General features: G+C 36.0%; 1 long non-coding RNA gene across 1 annotated transcript; it reads left to right on the forward strand.

Annotated features, from left to right (window-relative positions):
- The first annotated feature begins 6,262 nt into the window (after positions 1-6,262).
- LOC140339682 (uncharacterized) lies at positions 6,263-8,783 on the forward strand. Its single transcript, XR_011922515.1, has 4 exons — positions 6,263-6,408; positions 7,512-7,562; positions 7,642-7,686; positions 8,595-8,783. It is a non-coding gene; the product is annotated as an uncharacterized lncRNA (long non-coding RNA).
- The last annotated feature ends 2,876 nt before the right edge of the window (positions 8,784-11,659 follow it).

Here is an 11,659-nt window from a genome sequence, read left to right on the forward strand (position 1 = left end):
CTGGTGTCTCCAAAACAAACAGCTCTAACTCTGAGGCTTGAAATCCTCAAAACCTCTATAAGTGTTCTGAGGCAGCTGGTGCCAAGACATTAGGAACAGATTCTTTAAGTCACACTGTGTCCACTGGCCTGTGTTTTTCTAATGGTAAATCTTGCCATCTCTTCCCCAGGAAAACAATACTCGTGCACTTAGCCATTGTAGGTGCTTTAAGCAATGGACAGGAATTGAATATAAGATGTTCAGCAATTTGTACTACAGGAGCTCTGTGGAATCACACCAAAAAGATTTGCCTCCCCCCTTATATGCATTGATATGCATTGGGTGCCCATGACCCTATAACTGGATCTGTTTCCAGTTGGCCGAGTATACCTATCAGTAAAGCAGAACTTTAAAACTACCCAGAATCATATATTATTGGCAAGTTTCATACCTTCTTTCATTCTAACCAAATCAATTAAATCTTAAATTCATTATTTCAACTCCGAAGGCACATGCCATATATTTTCATACCATATGGTATTAATAAATACATATTATACATATTACCATGTACATAAATGATACTTATAAAACATGTCATGTGTTTCTTTCAGTTTGCCAGCAGCAGGCAGTGTGCCCTGAACCTGTATGTCCCCCTCCACAAGGTAAAAACATAAAGCAATATATTTCCAAAAGAATTTACTTTCAGTGAGGTATTTCACCTGTGTGGTATGTGTAGATATTTATTAGGTAAAGGCAAGGGCAGCATGGTGGCTCAGGTGGCCTTTGCAGTGCTAGGTCCCAGGTTCAAATCTCGACCAGGACACTATCTGCATGGAGGTTCTCCCCATGTATGCGTGGGTTTCCTTCGGGTACTCTGTTTTTTTTCAAATTCCAAAAAAAATGCAGTTAGGTTAATTGGCTTCCCCCTAAATTTGACCTTGGACTGTATTAAAAGATATTTGACTATGATAGGGACATTAGATTGTGAGCCCCTTTGAGGGACAGTTAGTGACATGACTATGGACTTTGTAAAGCACTGAGTAATATGTTGGGGCTATATAAATACTGTGTAATAAAAATAAATATTAATAATGTATTTCTATACATTCTAAAATAAGTAGATTAAACAACATGAACATTCTAGAATTTCCTGTAACACCATTTAGTAGTTTTAACAAAAATATTTGTGTTTATCTGTCAAGAGGAAGAGTATAAAAGCAGCACAAAAAGTCCACTTTGTGCCCCACACATTTACCAATTTATTTACAAAGGAATTATAGTATGTAGTATAAATGACTGATTTGGCTAATAAATTTTGGCTATGCTTCACATTAGAGTAGACCAGGATTGGAACCTCTGTAGAGATTGTATTGTTGTTGGCCCACCTACTTAAGACATCCTCTCACTTTCTAGGTAAAATGAATTTATGGCAATGCTAAAACTGTAAAACCACCAATTACTGTGTATATGTTGCTTATATGTGCAGAAGCCCCAGCAAATATTATGCCATCATGATGTGCAGTTAGTGATTACCTCTCTGTTTCTACCTGTTTCACCTCCAATCTCCTGACTTACTATTGGCCCATGACTATGAGGGGGCAACTTCTAAATGTAAAGCTATGGAGGGGACAGGCATTGCCAACTGCCAATAAAACTGGTCGTTTTCCGGGGTGCAAGCAAAAAAAATGGTATTTGGTATCATGAAATACAGATAGATGTACATGATATATGCACATTATGATGGTTTGATGTTGAATGTTTAACTTTATTAATAGCATTGTCAGATGCCAGCTTTATTCCTTTTTTCTTGCAAAAAAACTTGACACTTTTTTTTATCTTTCTAGTGCCATGTGAGCCTACACCTCAATGTCAACAACAACAAGACAAATGTGTGAAGAAATGATGAAATTCATGCTTTAAAATGCGATCAATATAAGCAAGTCATATATGTAAATCATATAATGCAAATTCCCTGCTTACTACTATGCAAGTTAACATACATGCTGCAAATAATAAAAAATAAATTAAAGATGTTTGTCCCTGTGTTTATGATGCTGTTTAATTGCCGACACATTTTGCCCCCTCAGAGCACCTGTAGAAGCACTATTGTGATAATAGTGTGGAACAGAACTAGAAATGGCTCAATGCCGTATTGGTTTATGAAAAAATAAATATTTAATTGTTCCCCAGCATTTTACATTGGAATTCAGAATCAATCAAATAATCAAGTAAAGACGTTGTTAGTGCATATGCATTAATTTTCTTTGCGTATATAGAATTATATAAACATGATGTCTATAAAAATCAACCGGTTTACCTACTCAAAGGTGAACTTGCACCTTGTGCCATCTAACTTCATCTCTACCAATTCTGTTGCTGTGGATGAAAACTATCCCTACAGCACGATGCTCCCATCACTATGCTTTATTTTGGGAAAGAGTATCAAAACGATGGGGGGAAAGGTAATGGGTAGAGCTGGGTTTGTGTCATACATGGCATTTCCCACAATAACATAGGTCAATTTCTATGTTTGGATAGTCTGTCTTATATTGTTTGGTTAGCTCCAAAAGGGTTTCCATTTTTTCTTTAGGCAATAGCTTTTTTATGGTCATTATTCAATAAAATCTATGTAGTAATCTTGACAATCTTTTTGGTAATGTTTACAACCTATTTAGTGTTTTGCCTGGTGTCTTTGTTGTATCTCGGATTAAAGCCCTCCTTTCCCAGTGTTTAGTAAGAGATTAGGTGGGCCACTTTCTTGTCAGGTTTGTACTGGTTCCATATTCTTTTAATTTGAATAAAATAGACTCAGTGGTGCACTGTGGGATAGTAAAAGTTTGGATTTTTTTTACATATATGGTAAACTGCAGATACAAGTTAGAGAATTAAGGAATTAGAACATATTTGTTAACCCTTTGTTCCTGTAGTGTGAGTTACATCTACCCTTTTCAAGAGAACTAAAGCTTGCTTGCCTATGTTTAAAGCCCAAACAAAAGTTGGGTCCTTTATGATTGCCAATGTTTGTTTTGTCATTTGCCAGACTTTTATTACATCCAGATTTTGTAGCATGGCACCAGTGTATCATCATCAGTGTACCAAATACAGACAGCAAAAAAAAAATAGTTTAGGAAGTCTTACATTTTTAATCCCTTATTTTGGTGACAAGCTATACAAAAACATTTTGCTAGGGTAAATAGGGTTTACAGCTTGGTGTTGATTTTCAGTTAGTGATAAAGTTGCATGTATGGAGGAAGTTAATGATTACTAAAATTTGCATTTTTACTTGAGCGCTTTACCCCTTTATTTAGCCCTAAGCTACCACTTAGCTGTCATTGGCTCTTGTAAGAACCTACTGCTGTCAGTAGCGTTGTATTAGTTATATATTTTGTTAATTATGATTCGTTAAGAAGCATGTTTTTGTCAACAGTAATTATTTAAGAATTATCAATGCATATTTCCCATAAGACATAGCATGGGTAATGCCCTCATAATTATTAGTTTTACACAAGAATTACTGTAAAATAATGCTACAAATATGCTAAGTATAACCCTCTACATGGCACATTAAATAGTTTAAGAAATAATATTAAACCATGTTAAGGATTATATATATTATTCTTAACCAAAAAAAAAAAAAAAGCTACCGCTAAACAGGAACAGAGACCTAAGATGTTTCTGCTGTCCCAGAGTTTAAAGGAATTTTTTCTGTATGCTGTCAAAGTCAACTATGGCGCTAAAAACAGAGCGATATCAAAAGTAGCATCGGATATGGGATTACTGGGGTTGTGAGTTCATAAAAATATAAACACTGTTTATCAAAAATAAAAGGAGCATGCACCAAGAAAAAAGGAAGGCAGTCTAATAAACAGCAACCATTGTAAATTTCTAATGTTTCTCAACCAGGATTCTGCAAGGCCCTGGATTTCTATGAAAGGTCCCCCGGTGGTAAACTGCAACTGAGTATTTGTACCACTGGTGACTTATGTCCTTCATAGGCTAGCAATGATTTTGCAATACATTAGGTAATTATCAGGTGGCTTGAGATCAGTCTGAATGTATGCTTTGAATTATGACACCACTATCATTCACCCTGAATAAAGCAGAGCTAGGGATAAGCGAGAATGCCTCTGGCATTCTCTTGAAAATTTCTTTGAACTTCCAAAGGTTCTGCAAAATTTCGTTGAACCGATTTTGCGAAACCATCAAGGAAATTATAACAGGAGAATTCACAGGATTCCCTGTGAATCCTCCTGTTTGCAATCCCCGGGGCACTAGAGGTTAATTAACCTCTAGTGGCCGGGGATCGCAGTGGAACTGCAGAAGAACTCTCAATGGAGAAACTCTTTTGAGAGTTAACCTCTAGTGCCCTGGGATCAGAGTGGATTCTCAGAACTCCAATCATTCTTGCATCCCTGGGAATCCTGTTTGCGATCCCCGGCACTAGAGGTTAAATGGGGACAAATATCTCCATTCAAAACCTCTAGTGCTCCCTGATTGGCTGAGGTTTTGAATGGGGAGACATGTCCCCATTTAACCTCCAGTGTTGGGGATCACACAATGCCGGTGCTGCATTCATTGACCAGCGCAAACAATCAGCCCAGAATCTTTTTAAAAGTTTTAAAAACTTGCTTGCTCATCCCTAAACAGAACTAAACCCTTTTTTTGAAACAAAAAATGTGATCAGGCAGATCCTTTACTTAAGAAGGGTCAGGGGATGTCCCTTCCAATAAAATAACCTTACCTACCTAAATACATTTTTTTAAATATTCTCACCTGTCTCCATCCCAATTTTGGGTGCTGCCATTTTCCTTCTTCTTCCCTTCCTGGATTTGATCTTTAGCCATCCTAATTGACTGGGCCAATCTTTTTCTTTTTTTACAACATGTTTAAAGTGAAAGAACAGAAATTGTCTAATTTCAGTTGAAAATAAATCTGTGTGTTTATCTTATTTATTCTTCTAAATACAGGATATTGATCATTCAAACAAACAAACCAATAAGTTGTATATCAGAAAAGTATTGTAAACACTGGCTTAGATTGTAAACAATGATATAGAAAAAGGAAACTAAAAAAATGAAATTTAGAAATATATATATATATATATATATATAATTAAAGAATGTATTTGGCATCATCTACCTTACTATTGTCTGGAAACAGATTACAGGCTATGGATAGGGCCATTAGTAATTGTGTTGCTGCAGAATTGCATCTTTTTTTTTTTGGGATCCCAGCCCGGAGTGTCCTGGAAAGGATGGGTGGGCCAGGCACTCCTCCCTTTTTCAGCCGGAGGCCCTGTGGCTTAGGTGAGCAGGGTGTATGCTGGGAAACCCTAGGAAGTCTCCCACAGTTTAGGTCTGTGGGAGACCTCTGATGAGAGTATCAGAGGGAGAGAACCATGATGTCAAGATGTAATGGCACTGATCCTCTCTGAGGGAAAAACCCGCAATGGGGAGTTTTTTGTAAATAAAAGTGGCAGAATGCTAAAAATTGAACTACACTCTGAAAATACCTCTCTGCAGGGAGTGCATTTGAAACTAATTTTAATACACAATATTAACAAAATCATATAACATATAACATCTGACACACAGATAATATTCTGGTTTCTGTCACAGACTGTATTTTGTCTAGAGCAGTGTTTTTTGACCTTATGAGGTGGAACCTTCAAAACAACTCTTAGCTCTTCAGCAAACCCCAGCTATATTAACTATATACACAGCTCACATTATATTTGTATCGTGGTCAGTGGAAAAATGCATCTTTACACTCCTGACCAGTAGGAAGAGGGTCACCCTTACAGATAGCCAAAAAAATAATTGGTTAAACTGACCTCAGCAGTGCGAATTGCTCATTGCCTAGCAAACTCTTAAGGAATCCCGGCAGAGAAACACTGGGCTAGAGCTATTAGCTAATTAGCAGATGTTGAGTTTGTCAGTCTTCACAGGACAATATGGTATCAACTGACATAATACTGAAACCCAGTCATGTAAATACAACATTGCAACATTTTTTGAAATTGTTTACTGGTAATCTGTGTTGTGGTATACAATTATGATTTGTGACTAATTTTGTGACTAAATACCAAGGTTATATTGTTAACTCATATAGGCAAACAGAACACATTTTAGGTGTGCCAAAGTTTAGCTCTTCCCTTCCTTCCAGAAATTACAAAAATTATATGCAAATATTTTATTTCTCAATGCTGTATGTATTTGAATAAGCAGGATGATTATTCATGTGAAAAATGTTTTCCTGTATTTCATGTATAAAAGCCCACAACATTCTAGACCAACAGAAGAAAATCCTCTCTGCATCCTATAGAGTACATATCTAATTCAGATTAAATACTGACAACAATGTCTGGAGTGAAGGGACAGAAGAAATGCCCAGAGCCTTGCCCACCACCAGTGCAATGTCAGGACCGTAAGTAAATTATCTTTACTTTTTCTTGATTAAAATCTATTGCATGGCAAATCAGGTAGTTCCTGGGTTACATACGAGATAGAGACTAAAGGTTTGTTCTTAAGTTGAATTTGTATGTAAGTCGGAACAGGTACATTATTTTAATAAATGCAATTAGGACAGATGTTTGTCTCAATATATTATTGGGCAGCATGGTGTCAGTTACTGTATAAAATCCTCACTGTGAATTAATCACAAAGCAAAAAAAAATCTTCATGAAGCCTAGACATCCAAAAACTTCTAGAGCAAACTTTGCTTTGATATGCAAAAAAGAAACAACTGAACAGTTTGTCTTGGTCATTAAAGATTTACAAGAGGCTGCAGAAAAAGCTCAACCCCCTAAGATCACCCACAGCCTCAGCTGTGTTTAGCAAAAGATTTATTATGCAAGTCATGCAAATCTCCCCTCCCCCCTTCAAGCCTCCATTATGAACACAGCGAGCAGGTAAGCCCCATTCGTATCTAGGAGGCGTCTGTTTGTTGGATGTCCTTAACCTGGGGACTACCTGTACAATTTAGATGCATTTCAGAATGCAAGGTACAAGGTGCATAGCTTTGAAATGAACAAAATCGTTGCTGTTTAAAATTCAGTTGGCCAAGTATAGTTTGTGAACTGATTTTTATCTTAATCTGAATAAATCTACTTAAAAATATCCTTTACAGAAAGATAAATGCTTCAGTGAATAGACAATTATTTAACAATAGGAGCACTTGAAATGTTATACTATTATCATTTCAAAATTAAGGATTACAAAAAAATAATAGATAATAAAAAATAGATATAAATAGTTAAAGATAAAAGCTTGTAAAGATTTTGAAATGAGTCGTTACTAAAATATTATAATAGCCAATTACTCTTTTTAACAAGCAATTTAAATATAAAGTTTGAAAGGGCTTTATAATATTCTAAAGTGGAAGTTCAGCCAAACTGTTTTGTTTTAGATAACATTGGAAAACTTAGAATCTTTGTCAAGTTACTTCTGCCAGTGTATAACATCCTGTCCAGCAAATTTTTTAGTCAATTACGCTGATCGTTGCTTTTTTTTTTTTTTTTTTTTTTATAGCTTGCAAGCCAGTGCCTGTGTGTCCTGAACCAAAATGTCCCCCTCCACAAGGTAAACATATGAATGAACTATTTTGCAACCTGACAGTGTTTTTAAATTTGAAAATAATTTTTTTTTATCTTTATTTCAGTCTGCAAGCCAGTGTGCCCAGAACCCAAATGCCCTCCTCCACAAGGTAAAGGCATGCAGCCAGTATCTGCTTTAGAATATTTTTTCCCCTTTTCATTGCTTTCATAGGGATAAAAGGGCTAGAACTTTGGTCATGTTTTCACTTAATGCTTGTTCTCTTTTAAGCACATTTCTACTTACATTAAGTCCAAAGACCATAGCATTTCCATTGGCTGATCTTCCTGTGCTTTCCCCCCAAAGAGAGAATTTTGTGAATGCAGTCCGTAAAGGGGAAACAGGAAGTTTATCTGTATTTCTTAGAGGTCACTGTACATAAATGAAGTGAGAGTCATTCCAACAGAGGCACAGGCAGCAACAGAATCTAGTAGAGTTTCCACTTTGACATTAGATGAAATCATGATGAAGTGACACATAATTAAATTAGAAAATATATTAAATATCAGGGCATTGCTAATTATTGAGAGCTTTTATAACACTAATGATTCAAAAAACACTGTGGGAGTGTTCTTTGTATCAGTAGCAGTATAAGCGAGATCTGCTCCAGCTCTTCAATTGTGAGAGTTGCTCTTCCAGTGCCACTTATTTTGTATTTAGTCCATGGCCTAATTTTTTTACAATTTTTGTTTTTCAAAAAATATACATTTTTAATAAATTTATATATTCAAGTAATAAAAATGAAAAAAAAAGGAACAATGACTAAAACACACTGATTTACCCACATCACAACAACGCCCCATCTCGATCAGTTTGGACCATAAGTTGGTAACCTTTGGGCCAGATTTTATCCTTATGTACCCTGCAAGCTCCAATCTATCTCAGTTCAGGAAGGAGAAGGGAGGGCTGACTTAAGTTAACACATTTTGACATTTTCCCTTTGGGTGTCAGAGGACCTTGTGTTGGCACTGGGTAGAAATACTCAATTTGAAAACTTTTTGTTTCCTATTCTATTTTCAGTGCAATGTAAGCCAACTCCACAATATCAGAAATAAGTGAACAAGAAATGTGTGAAGAAAAGAACAAGATGAAAAAGTAATTGTTCAAGGAGACAGAAGAATGTTTACTTAATCATATTACAACTAATGTCATGTATCTGTAATTATTACATAAGATGAATAATAAAGCATGCCTGTAACGTTAAAAAAATGGGTTTTTTGGTTGGTTCATGTTCAATATTGTATGTTCTCTTGTTGCCTTTGGAACATCTGTAATATGATAAACTGAGTAAGTAAAAAACCTTATGTGGAAATAGGGTACTCTATGTTGCTCTTCACCTACTGGAAAACAGAAAACTTTTTGGTGGGCTGGGTGAAATAACGATCTATTGAGGTTTTACAACAATGCACATAAAAGGAACACAATCTAAATTAATAACTGGGCTGCAACTTACCAACCATTTTAAATTTCTTCTTTGACATATTTTAAAAGAACAATAATTTAGCTCCTAGTCCAGAACAACATTGGTGATGAACAGAGTAGTCATGTTTTGCTGCATTTCAGGGTGATCTTAGAGAAACTTCTTCCCCCTTCCTGTCCTGTAGAGAACTTTTTTTGCTGAAAAAACAGCAAAGCAATCTCTCAACATTAGGCCAATACATTTAACCTAAAGAAGTATTATGTACCAAGAGTGTATTATCCAGGATTGTCTGGATGTTGTCAGTTACCAGTACAGGCCCAAAAGGAAAGTACCTGATTAGAAAGACCCATGGTCAGTACAGGTTACAAACAAAAGTGATTGCAGATTAGGTGGAAGACCATGGCAGGTGGAAAACATAATCAAAAGTTTATTCAAGGTCATAACCTAGGGCAGCAATAGGTAGAAGATTATGCAGGCCGAAACCAAGTTCAGAACCTGATCATATGCAGGAGCATATACAGAGTTCAAACCAAACTATCACCAGAGAAACAGAACTTGATTTGTAGAGGAAGTGTAACTAAAAATCACAGAATTCCAAACATTTAAAGCAAACATTTAAATAGGCTCCCAAGAGAAAAAAACACTATTTTACAACACCTTTTATTATTATGGTAGGTGAAAACAGGCTAAAGAGGAATAGGCGGTGATATTAAGGTACATACAAATCTGTAGAGAAACGGGTTCTTAATCACCCAGTGGGGTAGAGAAAAAGTGATTTTTGTTTAAAACTTATTAGCTTTTAAAGCAATATTTTACTATTCAACATAGGGACATATTTTACTATTAAACATAGGGACACACAACATAAGAATAAAGTGATGTGGAATAAGAAACGTTCAGCATGGCAAACAGAATAGGTCATTACAGAATAGAAAACATACGTCACAGCACATGGCGAGAAGCAGAGCAGAACAGTAATTGTACAGCATGGCATATGTAATGATCTGATGCAGGACAGGGAACCTACAGAATAGTTAAAGGAATTAGACATTGTGGAACAGTGGTATCCAACAAATTAACATTTTTGTGCACCGTGTGAATGGGCTATACTATTCGCTTACTCCGATGGAGAAGGAGCCATAAAATACTAATATTATTAAAACTATTTATTCCTTGACTCACTTGCATTCTAGTACCTACTGTAAAGGGTAGGGGTAGCTAAAGAAATAGAGGAGCAAGAATGTTGTTGGGTTATTTATTTAGAGATAGAAGTCCAGACACAATTCCCACCTCAAATGAGGGTACTTTTAAAATGTCCTTTTTCCAGAGGAGCAACAAAATACAACCTTTAGCTAATTTCATTTATTTTTCTTGACATCCATGATTAGTCATTTTATAACTCAATTTACCTACAGTTAACATTACTAGTCAACCTGATCTACTAGAAAACATTTTTTTTTGCTAATTCTAGAGCAAATAGATCTCAAAATAAAAACATAATCACACATCATGGACTGAGGAAGTGTTCTATAGATCAAATTCAGCACATAATACAAAATTATTTAACAAAACATTTTGTTGGTTTTTTTCTTTATTGTCTGCCCAGCAGTTAATTAGAAAAAACACTTTGTAAAAACATAAAACTGAAAGATCCCTATACAAACAGGGAAGGCATTGCATCAGGATCCGAATGTTAGGGTATTTACTGCTGTGTCTCCTTTGGGCTATATTATATCTCACTTACTAAGGTGTCACTGGAGCCAAAATCTTTTCAAGAAGAACACAATAAAAAATCATTAGAAAATGGTTAAAGTGGAACTAAAGGCAGGACTAAAGGCATGCTGGATTGCACTGGGGCACTGGGGAAGATTGCACTGGGGAAGCTGGATTGAACTGGGGAACTCCTGCATGTTTGTGCGGGAGTTATCTCATTTCAGCTTGGCCAAACAAGATGGCTGAAGATTGCAGAAAAAAGGAAGAGAGAAGATGGCGGTGCATTGTGGCAGAATAGGGACAGGTGAGTATAGCGGGTTTAGTTCCCCTTTAAAGCCCCCTTTAAAGGTTTTCATTGCTGTAAATCAAGTATAAAAGGGAGCCCCTTATCCCAGAGCACCCTCTAGCACCCTGTACTTCCTGTATAAATGGCAGGTCTGTCCATTTTATAACTAGTATACACTGAGCATTTCTTTGCTCACTCACTGCTCTATTCATTGCTAGAGGCTAAAGAAAATACACACCACTTTAGGCCATGGCGTGCATAAGTTTTTCTTTTAACTTCAGGCAGGAAGACACAAAGCAGTGGAAGGCTTTTTAAGGACAGAAAAGCAGTAAGTCTCTTCTGTCAAAGATCAATATACCTGCCTGTCAGCACTATTTCTATGCCATACACCTACTTCTGAAACTTACTTCTGTTACATTTTCATAACATATGATATGCATATATTATTTGAGTTTTAAATGTATATTATTTGAGTTTTAATTAAAATAGAAAAGGATTTTTTTTCCACAGTAAAATCAGAGATCGATTTGGATGCCTCCTCAGCACTGGAGAATGGTTAGACAGAAGGCATGAGAAGGTTTACATACATTTTAAACAAACATACCTTACTGCACAATGCTGACTGACAAAATGACAAGCTTTTCGGAATAAAGGAAAATGTACACC

The sequence above is a fragment of the Pyxicephalus adspersus genome, chromosome 10, assembly GCF_032062135.1.
Source record: "Pyxicephalus adspersus chromosome 10, UCB_Pads_2.0, whole genome shotgun sequence".
NCBI lineage: Eukaryota > Metazoa > Chordata > Amphibia > Anura > Pyxicephalidae > Pyxicephalus > Pyxicephalus adspersus.